Source organism: Lampetra planeri, chromosome 11 (assembly GCF_965212315.1).
Source record: "Lampetra planeri chromosome 11, kcLamPlan1.2.h2, whole genome shotgun sequence".
Classification (NCBI taxonomy): domain Eukaryota; kingdom Metazoa; phylum Chordata; class Hyperoartia; order Petromyzontiformes; family Petromyzontidae; genus Lampetra; species Lampetra planeri.
In genome coordinates, this window is record NC_136117.1 from 3,863,104 (window position 1) to 3,880,759 (window position 17,656).

At 49.2% G+C, this 17,656-nt stretch overlaps 1 protein-coding gene across 1 annotated transcript in view; it reads left to right on the forward strand.

The window, feature by feature from the left end:
• The first annotated feature begins 15,348 nt into the window (after window positions 1-15,348).
• Window positions 15,349-17,656, forward strand: part of LOC144721221 (dynein axonemal heavy chain 3-like) — an 814,808-nt gene continuing 812,500 nt past the window's right edge. The window contains exon 1 of the mRNA XM_078598660.1: window positions 15,349-15,429. The gene's annotated coding sequence lies outside the window, so the exon portion shown is untranslated. The remainder of the gene's footprint in view (window positions 15,430-17,656) is intronic.

A 17,656-nucleotide genomic window follows, 5' to 3' on the forward strand; every position in this document is an offset into this window, starting at 1 on the left:
GTGCCCCCCCCCCCCATTCAAGCAAGGTGAACGAGTCTGCAGCCCCAGAGCCGCTGTTGTAAACGAGCAGATGGACGGGGGGGGGGCCTTTGATTCAACGTCTCGTGACGATGCCACTTGCCAACGGTAACAGTCGGGCGACGGCGGTCGGCCAAAGGGTCGGGTAGGAGCGCGCGTCGCTTTCGACAAGAAGCGTTGGGACACTTTGCCCCCCCCCCTCCGTGCTCTTGCTTGGCCACTGAAGTTGAGGAATGCCACTGGTCCGCCCAACGGTTGAGTGAAGTCATCGCCCGGGTAAACAGCTTCGCCCCCCTCGCTCGCTTTGAGTGCGTTGCCTGCCGGCCTCTGACACAGAGTCAACAAGCTCGCTCGCCCCTCCAAGTCCCGGGGCACATCAAAGTCACGCGTGCCGGTGCACCTTATAGCCCACGATCGTTGCTCTGAAGATTGCTGTAACTCCGTGTGTTTGCCTTCCATAGGTATGGAGAAGGGGGCAAAAAAAAACTAGACAATGCAATGCCCCTAAAAAACACACACACGTGCCTTATTTTTAAATCTTTACGCAGAGAAAGCATCAGCAAGTGTCTCAAGACTGTTTCCGCTTGGATCGCTCGAAACAATTCCGTTCTCGTTGGCCAAGTGTTGTCAAGGTGAAGGCGCAGCCCTGCAATTGCTCGCTCACGCCACTCCAGAGGGAGCTCTGGTGAGCCCCTCTATCGAGAGGGCAATTTGGCCTACTCTTCCTCATGGCCAGTTGTCGTGGAAGAAGTGGGGGGTACGAGCACTTTACCCCACCGCACACCCAAGATCCCGCTCCCATAGCCTTGACAGACTGTTGGGGCAAGTGCTGTTAGCGAGTACCTATGAAGGCCGGGACGGCACACTAGATGGTGGGTGGCCAGCACCACGCCCGGCCGCTTTTGTCTCCCTAGTGGAAATGGTTTTACACATCGCATTAGGTACTAATTTGAGGCTAAGTCGACCTAGGGGAAGCCTAGGACCGGTTCAGATAATCGTCACTGGTGTTGGCCGTGAGTTGAAATCGAACTCGGGTCGTCGGGTTCGTAGCGCAGCTCGCTAACCGCTACACCACCACTCCCCATGCGAGCACCACCATCACACAACCTGCCGATCGACCAACTGTGATGAGCTTTTTTTTATCAAACGAAAGAGCCCATACTTTTGATTGGCTCTCTTTCTACAGAGGATTGAATGTCTTCGAGTGTAGAAGCTGAAGCGGCCATCATCACGTGTTCCTAGTAAGTATATCCCACGTGGGAAACTCAAGGGGCTTGCTGTAGGCGTGATGGGCCTTGGTGAGTGGCATTTTCGCGTTGCAATTTCACGTTAAATGTGTTTGTTGTTGTAAACATTGTAAAGCAATCCCATGTCCTTCAACCACAACGTTAACCAGAGAGAATTATTGTGTTTTTAAAAGGGTGCCATGGTAACCTATGAGTGGTAAATACAATTTACGTGCGTAAAAAAGTTAGTACAATGCATTTAAAACTCGAAAAGAAAAAGGACAGGTGCCAGCTTCAGGACACCGACGTGGAGGCTGCGTGGGGGAGAGTTGAGGAGCGAGTTCCGGAGGGAGGAGGTTGTGTTGCATGCGAAGTGTGGCAGAGCCTGGAACGGGCTGCACACGCAACTCGGTGGTGGTGGTGGTAACGTCGGCTGCTTCTCACTAAACTACGACAACAATATATTTTTTATATTACCAGGTAAGGCCCACTGAGCTCTGTAGCTGTTTTTCAGAAGCGACCTGGCCACAAATGATAGCTCAACGAAGTGGCTTATCACGTGGGCATTCATAGCAGCGAAATTATCTCAACGCATGTTGATTCTATAAGTGGAAGGAAAAGCCGGAGGACCCAGAGAACAACTCACGCAACCACTCCAAACATACAGCAGGCATCAGGGTTGGGATCGAACGCCACGACCTCCTGTATACCAGGCGAGGTTGTTAACATCTCCTAGCCACCGTGGCGCCCCCTTCTAGAGACGCCTCGATGAGATCCTAGAATCATCGAGCCCCCTACTCACAACCGAACGAGCCAGATGGACCAAACAGCTCCCACCTCGTTTGTGTAACCTTTCTAATGATGTACTTAACATAAAATGTGACAATGTTGATTGCAATTACTGTATTGAAATTCAAGCGTTGAGTATGAAGTTGATTCAAGTAAAAAAAAAAGTCTGTGTCTGGAGTTCGATTCCCGTTCATGGCTAACACCATTGAAGGATTATCTGAACCGGTCCTGGGCCTCCCCTCGGTCGACTCAGCCTCAAATGGTGCGGTGTGTAAACATCGTCACTCGGGAGACAAAGGCGGTCGGGTGTGGCGCTCATGTGCCATGCCGGCCTTCATAGGTGCTGCTCGCTAATGGCACTCGTCCCAACACATCTGTTGAGGCTATACGGGGGATCTTTGTCTTTGTGAGTTGGTGCTCATCTCCATTGGTAGCCCTGAACACGTGGTGTAACTTCCACATTTCCGTGTTGCAGGGTCCAGTTTTGATTCCCAGAAAGCGATGCTCGTTTCTCCGACCGGGCTGGGTCAGGGGGTCGCCAAACCCGCGGCTCCGCAGGCCACTTGCGGTTCTTTTCAGGGCCGCTTCGTGAGGTTATTTATCAAGGACTCCACCGTCTCGTATTCACGGTGCATCGCGGCTCGTGAAATATTGAGGGTTTTATTTTTTTTACAGAAATATGAAGAAGAAGAAGAAGAAAAACTGGCCCTTCTTGTTAGTTTTTGGTTGCCGACCTCCTGGGCCAGGCGGGTCATCCCTGAACCGCGATTTGAGCCCCTTCACCTTGCGATTGCGAGCGCTCGAACCTCAGCGCCACGCAGCAGCCTTTGTTGAGGCCTCTTGAAATCTGCATAGCGGCGACGGCGACGGCTGGAAGAGCGGTATCGGTGGGCGGAAAACCCCGGGCCTTGCCAATCGCTCCGCTTCCCTCCGGAGGCCTCTTCTTTTTTTTGTTCCCAGTGACATTTCACAAGCGGTAATCTCGGCGGGACGCGGGCGGCTATATAACACCGAGCTGAAGATAAAGTGAGGAAATAAATAAATAAGCAAACCGACGGGCCGGTTAAGATTTATATATATTTTTTTTTCGTAACTCACCCACCCCCACATTGGGCATTACTTAAAAGGGTCCTCCGCATGGCCGTGAATTGTTCCCTTGAACCAGGATGGCCAGTCACGGGACAATAGCGGAACAATTTCGCAGCTCATAAATAACCGCATTAAAAAGCGCCCACACTTTGCGTCTCTTTTTATTTTCCCTTAATGCCCTGACGCGAATGGGTCGGTTGCATGGGGGGGGGGTCCCTTAACTGGGCGGACCCCGGCTCCCAAATAGCCTGAAAAAGAGAGGGGGGAAAACCCCACGCTCTCTATTCACTCTCTCACTCTCACACACACTCTGTCAGTGCCAACAGAGGAAGGTGATAAACTTAGTTATGCACAGCGGGAATGAATGCCTGGAATGGCACGTGTGTGTGTGCATGTGTGTGTGAGTGTGTGTGCTCATTGTGGGGGGAGCGGTAGTGTCGCGGTTGGCGCTACGCTGCGCTACGAACCCGGCGACCCGAGTTTGATTCCCGCTTACGGTCAACACTGGTGACGAATTATCTGAACCGATCCTGGGCCTCCCCTAGGTCGACCCAGCCTCAAATGAGTATCTGGTGCGGTGCGTAAATGTCGCCGCTGTAGAGACAAATGCGGCCGGGCGTGGTGCTGGCCACCCACCTCGTGCGCCGTTCCGTCCTTAATAGGTGCTCGCTAACAGCACTTGCCCCAACAGTCTGTAAAGGCTATAGGGGGATCTTTGTGATTGTGGTTAGCGTGCTCCCCTACGAACCTGGCGACCCAAGTTCGATTCCCACACAGGGCCAACACCAGTGACGATTATCTGAACCGATAATAGGCACCAGCGATGCCCAGTCCTCGGCATCGCTGGTGGGATGTGGAAGCATCGCCACTGGGGAGACAAAGGCGGTCGGGCGTGGTGTTGCCCTCGTGTTCCGTGCCGGCCTTCATAGGTGCTCGCTAACAGCACTTGCCCCAACAATCTGTTAAGGCTATACAGCCGGGGTGGGGAACCTTTTTCTGCCAAGGACCATTTGGATATTTATAACATCATTCGCGGCCATACAAAATTATGAACTTAAAAATTAGTCTGTTATATTTGGTCAAACATTTAATTAACTCACACCTAATGTGATGGCTGGAACTGCTTCTCTTTGGTGAGGCGTGTGATGTTCGCTGGTATTCATGATGTTGCTACTCGCAACTGCTTTTCCAGGTTTGCTCCTCGATTTATTGAATTTCGAGTCCTGCCTGCGGTTGCCTTGGTAGGGCCAGACCAAATGATTTCACGGGCTTTATATGGCCCGCGGGCCGGACGTTCCCCACCCCTGCAAGTATACAGGGTAACTTTGTCATTAAGATAAAGGTTCTGGCCACGCCACCATCTTCTGCGCCGAGATGGTTTTAATAGGTGCTCATGCACAGCTTCCGCTGTCGATCCAGTCTTATTTAGTTATATTTACTCTTTTATACATATGACATGTGCCATGTGTATATAGTAAGTGCACGTGTGCTCGTGTGTGTGTGTTGCGGGGTTCTTTCATATCCCCTCGCTCCTTTTGAAGTCGAAAATACCAAAAATGCGTGTCATTGTGCTTCACGTGAAATGTTTAGAATTCACCGCTGTTTCCTGAGGATATCGGTTGGCAGCAGACTCGCCCTCCGCCGTTTATACAAGCCGCGCCTCTGCAGCAGCATCGTGAAGTGAAAAATACCGCCCCGTTTTTGTTCAAAAACAATTTGATCACGGGTCACATTTCATGATTTTCCACCGTATTAAACCGACTGTTTAACCGCGGCTATTATATTCTCGTTTATTAGCATAAATGTATTCATAAATAGCCGGTCTCGGTTTCCCACTTGCGGTTATAGCACTCGGCTCACTTGTCAAAAAGGTTGTGAATTTCAAAGCCAATTTACAACCAGGCCCATTTTTCTGCCTTCTGGGGGAGAAGTAAAATGAGTACCGCTTTGTGGGATGTCAAGAGTGGGTTGTCTTCTTGAGAGATTGGCCTCCTAGCGGTGGTGAGATGTTAACTACCTCGCCTGGTATGCAGGAGGTCGTGTTGATGCCTGTATATTTGGATATTGCATGTTCTTCCCGTGGTCGTTTAGATTTTTCTCCGGGTCCTCCGGTTTTTCCCTCCACATTTAGAATCAACACGCGTTTGGAGTATTTGGCTGCTATACATTTCCACGTGTTAAGCCACTTCGTTTAGTTATCAATTGTGACCAGGTCGCTTCTGAAAAAGAGGTGGATAGCTCAGTGGGCCTTACCTCGTAGAAACAAAATAAAAATAGTTTCGTTTCTTAGTTTAGACATCATTGTTAGACTTTCCACCACTGGCCTGGGACCGCTAAGAAAGATGAACGCCGCCCCGTGCTCGTTGGAGCGGGAGACACTTTGGTTGTGCGGTTCAGCTCTCCGATGCATTTGCGGGTCGCAGCCCCCGTATTGTTCTGCACGATGCCCGACGTTTTTCTGCACTTGCTAGGGCCTTCTTCATGATCGGAAACTGAAAAAGGTTCCCGAAGAAAGAAGCCAATAACAAAGAAAAACATATATCCGTTATTCTTTGGTTCTTTCGGTAAAGTCACGTAGGTATAGAATAAAAATACCTACGTGATTTTACCGAAAGAACCAAAGAGTATGGATTCATGCAGTCACGAAAGCTTCAAATCAAGATATCAGTTATTTATTTTCCGAACCCATCATTAAAATAGATTTGTTTTCTTATTGTACCAGGTAAGACCGACTGATATATACAGCTTTTTTTTCAAAAGCGACCTGGACAAAATGATAGCACAATGAAATGGCTGATCACGTGGAAATTGACAGCAGCCAAAAACTCTAAACGCGTGTTGATTCTAAATGGAGAGGGAAAACCGGCGGGCCCGGGGAAAAATCCACACGACCACGGGGGAGAGAGAGACAGACGCAAACTCCAAATATACAGCAGGCGTCCGGTTCGGAATCGAACCCACGACCTCCTGTATACCAGGCCAGGTTAGTTAACATCTCCTAAGCACCGTGATGATGATGAGAGAGAGACGCAAACTCCAAATATACAGCAGCAGGCGTCCGGGTCGGGGTCGAACCCACGACCTCCCGTATACCAGGCGAGCCAGTTAACATCTCCTCGCCACCACGGCACCCACATACATAACGGCCCCCCCCCCCCCACCTTTTTTTGCCGGTCCATAATGCTAATGAATGCGCGTGTCCGTCAACAGGGGAGCAGACATTTCCGCTCCGCCCGTGCGGACGGCGTCAGAGGCCGGCGCGACGCTCCCCGTTGGGAATCTCGCTGCGCGGGGCTCCAGCCAGCAGCGAGCGCGGCGGCTAATCGCCCCCCTTTCTCTGCCGCAGACTACGGCTGTGCGGGACGAGGTGCCCGCCGGTCTCGTTGGAAGGGATACGAGGGCGGTAGGTAGGTGGAACGGCGCTGACAAATGTGGCCAATGGAGTGGTCTGTCTGGGCCTGATTAATTTTGATTCCGTTGTTGTTGTTGTTGTTTTTGGCAGAAGACACGGAATGCTGTGGTTTTTTTTTGTAGCAAAGGCATTAGTTGGCTGCCTGGGTGTTCTGATTAATGCGCTTTTTTGTGTTTGCCTCAGCATAATGTATTTTTTTCTTGCGTGCTGCGGCTGATTTTGGCTCCCGTCTGATGAAATATAATTTGTGGGCGGGCACGTCCAATGAATGTGTGCGTGTCACAAAATCGGTTGAGGTTGAGCTCGGGGCGACAGCGGGAGGGGGGGGGGCAAAGGAGAAACAAATCACCCCCCCCTCTTCCCCCACACCTCCCACCACGCCTTGAGATGTTCAGCGGTATCCTGTGAGGCTACAGCGCTCCGTTTGGGAAGACTTTGGAGGAACTTCACACCACTGGCTCGCCCGAGACGGCACAGGTGGGCACGGCACCGTCTTCACCTGATCGTGGCGGCACTGTGAGCTTTGATTGGAGTCTCTTTGACAGGAAGTTTAACGATTCTCTAAATGCACGTGGTAGTAAAACCGATGATGGTAACTCCACTATTGGTGAATATTCCTCATTCCTACGTTGTGGACCAATATTTTGCATATGAAGGCACTCTTGGCTTCCTGCAAAGTGCTTTTTTTGTATCAGCCCCAGCTGGGTGATGGATTTAGTTAACTCCCCCACTGGGATTTAGACGGGAGTCTTCTGATGTTGAGCGAGGCATTTTGTCACTGTAAAGTGAACTGGCCATATTGAATAAGCTTCGCATCCTTAACAAAGAGACCCAGCCTGAATAAGGCTTTCCCAGTAAAAAAGAAAGAAAATCTATTACCAATAATGTCATTATGCAGCGGGCACAGTGCCCCTGATATATGCCCCGGAGTTTATTGATGATTCACCGCAGTGAAAATTAACTGAAGAAAATCCTGGTTGTGCAGCTTACCACGGCTCGCTCCGGCAAAAAAAAAAAACCTGCCCCTGCCAACTGAAGGCGGACGACTGGAACGTGAAGTTGACGGCGGAGCCACGGACGGCACGATCCTCTCCCTGGCCCCACGGTCAGATGACCCACGGGGCTTCCCAAGCGCCTCGAGCGCGCGGACGCTCACGGCCTCCTCGCCACGTGACGGGCGAAACGAACGTTTCCGCCGCGCCGTTTTCTTGGGATTGTACGACGCACAACCCCCCCCCCTCGCCCCCCTGTGTTTCAAATTGAAAGGTCGGCGGTGCGTCTTGCAATTCAGTACGTGTGTAATCCAGTACTTGTGTGCGTGTGTGTAATTCAGTACTGTACTTATGTGTGTGTAATTCAGTACTTGTGTGTGTCTGTAATCCAGTATGTGTGTGTGTGTAATCCACTACTTGCGTGTGTGTGTAATCCACTACTTGTATGTGTGTAATCCACTACTTGTGTGTGTGAGTGTGCGACTTAGGTTTGTATAAATGTATTGACACTGGGCACAGGTTTGTGGTGTATCTTACTCTCCGCAGTGTCTTATAATCTGGAGTATATGGTACGTTCACATGTGTTTGTAGCATGCAAGGCAATTTGTTTTCATACATCATCTACACAAAACAATGTGAAATGTGCATCGTGGAGCAAAAAGGAGGTGCACTTTGTGAACGATGTTTTTATCTTTATGTTTTTAAAGAGACGAGACAGATCTTTAGGCATAGTAGAAGAGGAAGGCGTTCAGCCTAGACTTAAATCAAGGTGAGGAGCCAACAGCAGGGATTACGAGTGGCAGGGAGCTTCAGACCATAGAGGCAGCAGAGCAGATGGAGTGACCTCCCACAGAGACTGAAAGGGCTCATTGCTGGATCTGTGAGCACATGAAGTGAAGCAGAGTGAGATGAGAGGGAAGAGGTAAGCAGGGGCCAAATCCGTGGAAGCTCTTGAAGACAATTAGGGTAACGTCGTGGTTGATCCGGTATTGGGTTCGGAGCCAGTAGAGTGATGTGAGGATGGTGGCGATGTGGGCTCATTAGCCTTTTCTCGTTCCGAGACGTGGGTCCCATTCGCTGCTGAATCTCGGAACGCGCAAGCAGTGATCGTTTTATTTACAGAGGCGTAGTAGGGCCATTGTTTTTCAAGACGTTGTGCTCACCGCAGAGAAGCGTAGCGACACGACCGCACTCAACGATAGCTGGCGCCAAACTGGGTCACATGCCCTCCCACATGGCCTTGTGGGGGCCTCGGTACCGATAAAGTTATTTATCTTTGTTATTCACCGTTCCGACGACGTACATGCACGGAACCGGAAGATAAACTCATGAAAGGGCTAAAGGGTGCGGGTGAGAATTCAGGCAGTGGCGTTTGGAATCATCTCATATTTGTAGGTGAGGGATTTTGGGAGGGGGGGGGGGTGTAACCAAAGAGGAGAGGGTTGCAATAGTCGAGTTCATATGGAGGCATGTGGGTGAGGATCTCGGCAGCAGCTGGAGTAAGAAAATGGTGGATGTTGGCGATGGGGCACAGATGGGGACGGAAAGTTGTGCAAAGTTGAGAGATGTGGGAAGAGAATGAATGCTGGGAGTTAAAAGCAGCTACGTGGTTGGGGCGCCACGGTGGTGAGATGTTAACTACCTCACCTGGTGTGCAGGAGGTCGTGGGTTCGATCCCGACCCTGACGCCTGCTGTATATTCTGCACGTTCTCCCCATTGCCTTGTGGGTTTTCTTCGGGTCCTCTGGGGTTTCCCTCCATATTTAGAAGCAATGTGCGTTTATAGCATTTGGCTGCTATACATTTCCACATGATAAGCCACTTCGTTCAACTATCATTTGTGGCCAGGTCGCTTCTGAAACGGAGCTATATAGCTCAGTGGGCCTAAACATAGTTTAGTTTACCGGAAAAACGTCACAGTGCATGAAGCCTGTTTTGGATATGCTGCTGTGTATAGACTTCTTACCAATAGGTAAGGCATGGTATTTACGGTCCATCAAATAATTGAGCGTTCTTCTAGCTCAAAGAATGAAAATGTTGGTTTGATTGACATTAAACGATCAACTCCAAAGCAGGACACGTGAGAAGGTCAAATTGCCTGATGTGGATTTAGGAGACTTAAATAGTTTTATGAAGTCACCTTCCTGAAGATGGCCTCGGGCGTGACGTCACACTGTTTTTTGTTTTCTGAGTATGTAAAATGTATCTTTCTCATTCCAACATAACTGTGATTTTTTTTTACGGCTTTAGCAACAGCCTCCGCGGCTACGATGCGGAATGGCAGGAACTAATTCGTCCATACACTCGTCGTTGCAGTGGGCGAGTGCTGACGGCTCACCGTGAGATGAGCTGGCAGGCACCGCTCATGTTAACCTTGTTTATCCAGAGCTGCATCGCACAGAATATATCTCATCAAGTTTCCCCAGTTTGGATCTTGATTCTGTTTTCGCGACTGGCTTAAGAGAGCTAATTCTGCCATATCTACGGCCTTCACATTCCTACAGCTTGTTCACGAACCACCCCAAAAATGTATTCTCATAAGGACAATTGAGAAAGCGTAATAAATGTAGCAATCGAAGGTGATGACCATATTCGATAAACCTTGGCTGTAGAACTGTTATGCAATGGTCTACCCTTGCAAAATGTGTTCCCTTGCGCAGGCAAGTGGTTGCTCATCTCCACTGGCGGTATAATAGTGACAATTTCCAAAATTGGCGTGATGAGGAACGGTCGAGCCGAAAGGCAGCTGTTGGCTTCCCATCTGGCGGTGCAAATTGTCATTTACCACCCTCATTACGGGACACAATGTGCCGCGACATTAATGGGGGGGGGGGGAAAAGGTGGTGTGCAAACCTCTGAACCCTTGCAATCTGCCACCCCCGCGGAAACGCACCGACTCATGCTCTGGCCAGCCACATATGCCAGGTGTTGAATCACAGCGGTTTGGCCCGGGAGAGATTCATCACAGATCTCTGCGCAATGGCATTTTCCTACTGGCAAGCATTTGTTAGGTGAGGCAATTTGGTAGTCTCAGGTTGCTTCGCAAATCTGGCCTCCTTTAACCGTGCAATTAAATGACCTGCTCTTGCATGCGGTGCATCTCGCAAACACAAACAACAATTGGCGGACTGTGCACTAATAGAATAATGTTTCATGTTTTCCAAATAGCACATTAAAACAAAGTTGTTGCTTTGCCGTTATCAAAACCCATTTTCACATTATTACAGACGGTCTGTAATTATGCCCAAATGGTGTCAACAATCCCTGCGCTGTAGTTTGGAGAAGGTTGGTATTAGTATGGGTGTGCAGATTTTTTTCGTGCAATGAATCAATAGCAAAATGGTTATTTAATAGGCGTGCATTCGGTAAATGTTTATTGATCCCACTATCTGGAAAATCACATGGGAATTGGCAGTAAAATTGGATGTAGCACGTTTTGATTATGTTTTTACAATATTTAATGGCTAAGGAGAGACGATAATTTCATTATTAGTTATGATGCCCAATTGCCATCGTTTTGAAAGGCCCTCCTTGCGAGACTGTGAATTGAGTTTCCATTTGACTTGAGCTTGAAATACTTTCTTAAATGGATGGATGGATGGTTCATTGGGGCTAATGCCCAATTCGGCACAGCTCTGCTGAGATCCTGAGTTCAAATCACAGGTGGTCATTGAAGATGAAACCGTGTTCTTAAGAGCACTGAGTTAATAGTATCAGCTGTCACTAATGAATGCACAACAAATGCATCATATACTGTAAAAAAGAAATGTATTTAATGAGGACGAGACTCTTTCTAAGGGCACCACTTAAATATTGGATGATTGCCTTCCTGCAAACAGCTGTTTACATAGTGTGAAGAAACCGTGCCTAATGTTGAATCTAATCTCATAATAAACAGATATTCCCGTAGAGGAAAATATAATCACCGTACAAAAAAATCTGCCACGTTATTTTGATATTCACATGCGGTCTGGTCTGCTATCCCAGCCTATGGAATGGTCGGAGTGCAAGTCCACTCCGAGGCCGCTACCCGATCAGCATTCACGGGCGGGGCTGTGGGAATCCGCCACAGTGTCGTGACATCATGGAGAAATCCATGCCAATGTCCAGATGGTCATCAAGTTGTGTCTTGATATGCATCAAAATACAGCCACACACACACTAGACACACGACACGTGTGTGTGTGTAGCTGTGTGTGGTGGGAGCGGTAGTGCGCTACGAACCCGGTGACCGAGTTCGATTCCCACTCACGGCCAACACCGGTGACGATTAATTATCTGAACGGCCCTGGGCCTCCCTTAGGTCGACCTAGCCTCAAATGAGTACCTAGTGCGGTGTGCAAACATCGCCACTGGGGAAACAGGCGGTCGGGCGTGGTGCTGGCCACCTACCCCCTCGTATGCTGTACCGGCCTTCATAGGTGCTCGCTATCAACACTTGCCCCAACAGTCTGTTAAGGCGATACGAGGGATTTTTTTTGTATTTGGGAGGGGCCCTTAGAAAAACACAGAGTGCAACCCTGGAACTTGAATGACATTGGTGATCTGAGCCACTGGGGGTGGGTTTACACACAATTTACGGCAGGGCTAAATCTCTTCTTTGCAGAGCTTTGATTTCCCACTAAGTGGTACTGTAACTCCTTTTGAACAACTCTGGAACTATGAAGGTGTAGTGTTAACGATTCAGAGACAGAGTTTCTAGGAGGTACCTTCTTTATTAACAAATTCCACGGTCACCTCTGCACACTCCCCACAGTAGCTCAGCCCAGCCTGTACACAACACGAGCCGTCTACCAGTGACGACGCTGACTGAGATAGCCAACTCCTATCCTTTGTAGTGCAATGTCTAGCGGAGAGGTTTAGCGACAATGGCGACGAGACGAGTCCACTCCCAGGACCGGCAGCCTCGAGCTCCCGTTCTCGGCTCCTTTTATGCTCCCAGCGTGGCCTGGCTCTGCCCTGATCACGCCTCCCTTCTCGAAACCGCTAGCAGGTTTCAGGGGCCTCCATACAGGGTCCTCCGTGACCCTTACGCTAGTTCCTCCTCTCTGCCTACACCCAGTGCACGCCCTCAGCGACGCGTGTGCTGTCTGTCCACCACAGTTGCCACTGCTGTCCACCAGCCGGCGCTATTACACTACAAAGGTACCGATTCAAACCCCCTCCTGGATGTTTGGACTTGCAAACTTATTATTGCTAGCCGTGCGCTTCAGCAACGGCACCATCTGCCGTGATGTATAACGTCAGCCCCAAATAATTAATTATTGGATTATCATGATTCTGGCTCATAATCGACTCTAAAAAGGATTTTGAAAAATATTCTCACTTTGATGTCAAAGTAAGCACGCTGCCGAGTCACTGAACTCTATGCAGAACTGTGCACAGTCTAAGCACAAGCATCAGCGTGTTGGGTAATATCAACCATTGTCAATTAAGCAGGTGCAAACTAATGAACGACACACACTGACAAGTATTAATGGGGCTCCAGTGTTACGGCCTTGAAGGGAAAAATACTTGCTTAATATGTGTCACCACCATTATATCATCCCTCTGTATAACGCCCTGTCCGACTCTGCCTCATCAACGCTTGTTTGTAGCCTGGGCTCATCAAACATTTCGTGCGCATTTAAAGTGTTTTATGGCTGTCCTAAAGACAGCTTTACGAGTGCGCTTGTCCTGTATCTATTCCAGCGCATCTACAGCCTCAATAATAAATGAGAAGCTATATGTCCGCAGTGCTAATGTGGCATTATTATATCAAGCGCTCTCTCTTAAAATGGGGGTGGGGGGGGTATAAAAAAACATCCAAGGGAGCTTGACATTTAGTCTGCACAAAAGCGTATTAACCTGAAAGAGAAGATGATTCATGTTAGCATCGTTGGATAGCTTACTTGTCAGCGCACACTCTTGAATGAGCCAGTTTCAGTCAATGGGTCTTTTCCTGCAGCTACCCCGGCATTTTTGAGTGTTACTTAAAAAAGCATTCTGTCTGCGGTAGAGTACTACATTTTTTAAAACTATTTTGTTTTTTAAAAGTCAACGTTTCTTCCCGTTTAAACAAGCGACATCCGGCGGATATTACACAATTCAACGTCTGCCCATTTGATTGTTGAACTCCCACAAAGTGGCACCCACATTTTATTGACCATTGTGGATAGTAGGCTTTGATGTGCGATCTTCAGAATCGCGTGCTTCAGCACCGACAACCAAAAGCACCGCCCTGCATAACCCTTCTTGAAAGCAGCCTCCAAACTCGCCGGGGGAGCTCTGCCGCATAAACCGAGGGCAATTAATCCGTGTCGTGAGGACCCTTTCGTGTTATAATTGTTGGCACTACAGGACTTGCAGTTCAGAGGTCACCAAAGTTCGAATCGTACTAGCAGTATAAGTGGGCACATTCACATTGACATTGGTACATTCATACTGACATTGGTACATTTAGTGTAACGCGTAGCAGTAGGCTGTCGCGACCAATATTATCCATAACAGATGGGTTTTGGGTTAGATTGCGTTAATATAAATGTGTCGTTAAACCCGCCATGACCCGACACGGTTAATTAGTAAGGTTTTCCGCATTAACAAAACGTGCCAATTCGTGACTAGTTCAGCACACCGGTGTGTTGTGTGAATATGGTTTGTGTGAGTATGGTTTGTTGGAGAGTAAACCCACGACATTTACAATTCCAGTTGTGGGGTTTCTCTCCAACACACCATACTCGCCCACCGGTGTGTCGGTTGGTGATCCGGGTTAAACGACACATTTATATTTACGAGATATAACCCACAACCTCTATTATGGGTACATTTATAATGACATGGGCACATTTAAAACCTTATGGCGTAAACTGCGTTGCGACGTCATTTTATGTCCGTTGAAGGCGAACGATACGGCAATCTATTCCTCTCGACGAGCTCTACACGATGCGCTAATCAAAGTTTTGTTTCTTCTGCGCATTCGTCCTCGCTGCTGCGCTTGGACATGACATCACAACAGAACGATCCGCACCAGGTGGGTCGCGGCGTTTATGTGCGCGATGGGATGGAGTCGCCAAAACTAAAATAATTACGATTTTCATTTCCGTTTATTCGGGACCCTGGGGTCCCGCTATCAGGTTCATTTGTACTCTACAAAATCGTCAGGTCACGCCTGTCGGGATGGGTTCACCCACATCTTCCAAGACGTCTGGTACAGCGTAAAAGAGTAGGCCAAAAATACCCTATCTTAGAGGTGCCCTCTTCAGCTCCCTCTTAGTGGGGGAGGAGGGGGGGCTTGTCAGGGCTGCAACCTATCACCCCCTAAATATAATTACGATAGAAGTAATTCACCCGACAAACGAAGCATTAAGCACGCGACGCACACACGAACGAACAAAGAAACAACAAAAGTACAAATGTGGCCACGTGCAAAGTTAACTGTCGACGGGATATTTGATTTTTAAATTAAAATCTCCCCTCTTTCTAAAAATTGCCAAACGGAAACACAAACACGCGTGCGCCGCTGGCTTTTTATGGCTCGGCTCGTGGCCGCTGCTCCCGCCGCGGCGGCGTCCGAGTGACGTTCCCGTTGCCATGTGAGTCTTCTCTTGCGGGGGACCCCTGCGGCCCGGCCTAAGCAAACAAACGGGGGGCCCGGTGGAGCACCGCAAACAGTGGGCTGCTGCCGCCGCCGCCGCCGTCTGAACCCCAACCGCCACGCCTGCGTCGGGGCCAGGCAGGGCTTTGACTTGACTTTGTTGTCGCCGTTTAACGATTTGTACACCGCGTTGGAGCGTGGCGAAACGTGCAAGTCGGCTCGGGGAGTGGGGTGGGTGGGGGAAGAGAGCTGGAGACTGGGACACCGATCCTGAGTCCCGGTACCTTGACGTGACAAGTCTTCTCGAGAAGTCCCAGCCAAAGCAGGCGAGTATGTCACGCGATTCACTTGGGATGGTCATCATGTTTTCATTGCGTAACATATCGTGATGAGTGTCAGTACACGCGTGCGAATCGTGAACTGACGTGCTGGAGTTGTTACAATTCATGTCTATAGGACTCATTGTGTATTGAAAACGTTCGCTGTTACGCCGTATTCTATGAATTTAGCAAACTGATGTATTGCTGTGCAGTGCCGCAACACTTTATGACTTGGTGAAGAGCAGTTTAACTAACCTGGTGAATGATTGCTGGGTTCAAGCGTCTGAATTTCCGTCTGTTTAGACTGTTAACACGCTAAATGGGGAAAGCGCTTGGTAAACGATGCCACGATATCACGGTTGGCTACGTACGGTGCGGAATAAGTCGCTCGGCACATACACAGAGCCAGTGGCCTCGGTTTGATTCCTGTCTATGGACATGAACCGGTGGCAGTGACGTATGCACTTGACTTGGTCCTCCTCGAGGTTTGCTCAGCCTAAAATAACAGCCCAAAACAGCGTGGCAACATCAGCAATTTTGGTAACAAAGGTGGCTCTGTGTGCGCGCGTTCTGTGGTTGGGAGCGGTGGTGTAGCCAACACCGGCGACGATTATCTGAACCGGTCCAGGGCCTCCCCTAGGTCGACTCAGCCTCAAATGAGATATCTGGTGCGACGTTGTAGTAAGCGTCGCCACTAGGGGAGACAAAGGCGGTCGGGTGTTGTGCTGGCCACCCACCTCTGCATGAAAACCGTGTCGGCCTTCATAGGTGCTACTCGCTAACAGCACTTGCCCCAATAGTCTGTTCAGGCTATGCGGGGGATCTTTGTCTTTGTGTCGCGCGGGCCTTTTTGTTTGATTCGTACGCTGTTCCTGGCACCAGTTGGTGTTTGCAAGCAGTAAGTTGATCTCGGTCTGTTGCAGGCTGATTGGGCCATCATTGCCTGCTGTTTTGCGGTGGACGTTATCGATTTCGGCGACGTCTCTCTCGGCGGAGAGAGTACGGAGGCCACGTGTGTATCGGCGTCGAGGTTCAAACTGATCGGATTTCCAATGTTTTTTGTTTTAACCTGCTAAATTAATCACTCGGGAGGCACTTGGCGTTTGTCGAAACACCTCCATATTCTTGGTTCTTTCGGTAAAGTCGCGTAGAAGGGAAATAATAAGATAAAAACAATACAATTCTCACGTTTCGATTGCAACACAAGCAAACATCATCAGGTGTGAAAAACCACAGCAAGAAAATCTGAAAAAAGTGGCGGTTTTGTCAAATTTTGTTGCTGCAATTTATTATTTTATTACTTCCCTTCTACGTGACTTTACCGAAATAACCAAGAATATAAATCCCTGCAGTCACGAAAGTTTTAAATCGAAACACATCTGGTCAAAGCTTGGCAGGACCCTCCTGAAAAAACAACAAGAATATCAAGAATGAGCTTAACATGCTTCGAAGAAGTGGCTCTATTTCAGCAGAGAAGACAGACTTAAAAAAGAAAGTGAATTTTACTGCGGTACTGTGTACCGGTGTCGTGTTTTCATTTCATGCGGACAACTTCTTTTTCTCCTGTGTCACTTTTTTATTGAACAGAACTCCTCGCGTTTGACACCACGTGCTCACCCTGCTTCACTCTCTCACTCTCCTAGCCTCTCCACTGCTAGCCTGTTCTCTCTCTCTCACTCTCCTAGCCTCTCCACTGCTAGCCTGTTCTCTCTCTCTCACTCTCCTAGCCTCTCCACTGCTAGCCTGTTCTCTCTCTCTCACTCTCCTAGCCTCTCCACTGCTAGCCTGTTCTCTCTCTCTCACTCTCCTAGCCTCTCCACTGCTAGCCTGCTCTCTCTCACTCTCCTAGCCTCTCCACTGCTAGCCTGTTCTCTCTCTCTCACTCTCCTAGCCTTTCTACTGCTAGCCTGCCTGCCACGCTCGCTCCGCTGCTAGCCTACCACTACACACTCCGATAGATCCCCACCGTACATGCTGCTAGCCTCTCCACTGCTAGCCTATTACTATACACTCTGCTAGCTTCTCTACTGCTAGCCTCTACCTATCTCTTCTGCTAGCTTCTCTACTACCAACCTACTGCCACATACTCTGCTAGCTTTTCCACTGCTAGCCTTCCGCTATACACTCTGCTAGCTTCTCTACTGCTAGCGTCGCACGCTCACACTTAGGATTCCGCCAGCCTCTCTACTGCTAGCTTCTCTACTGCTAGCTTCTCTACTGCTAGCTTCTCTACTGCT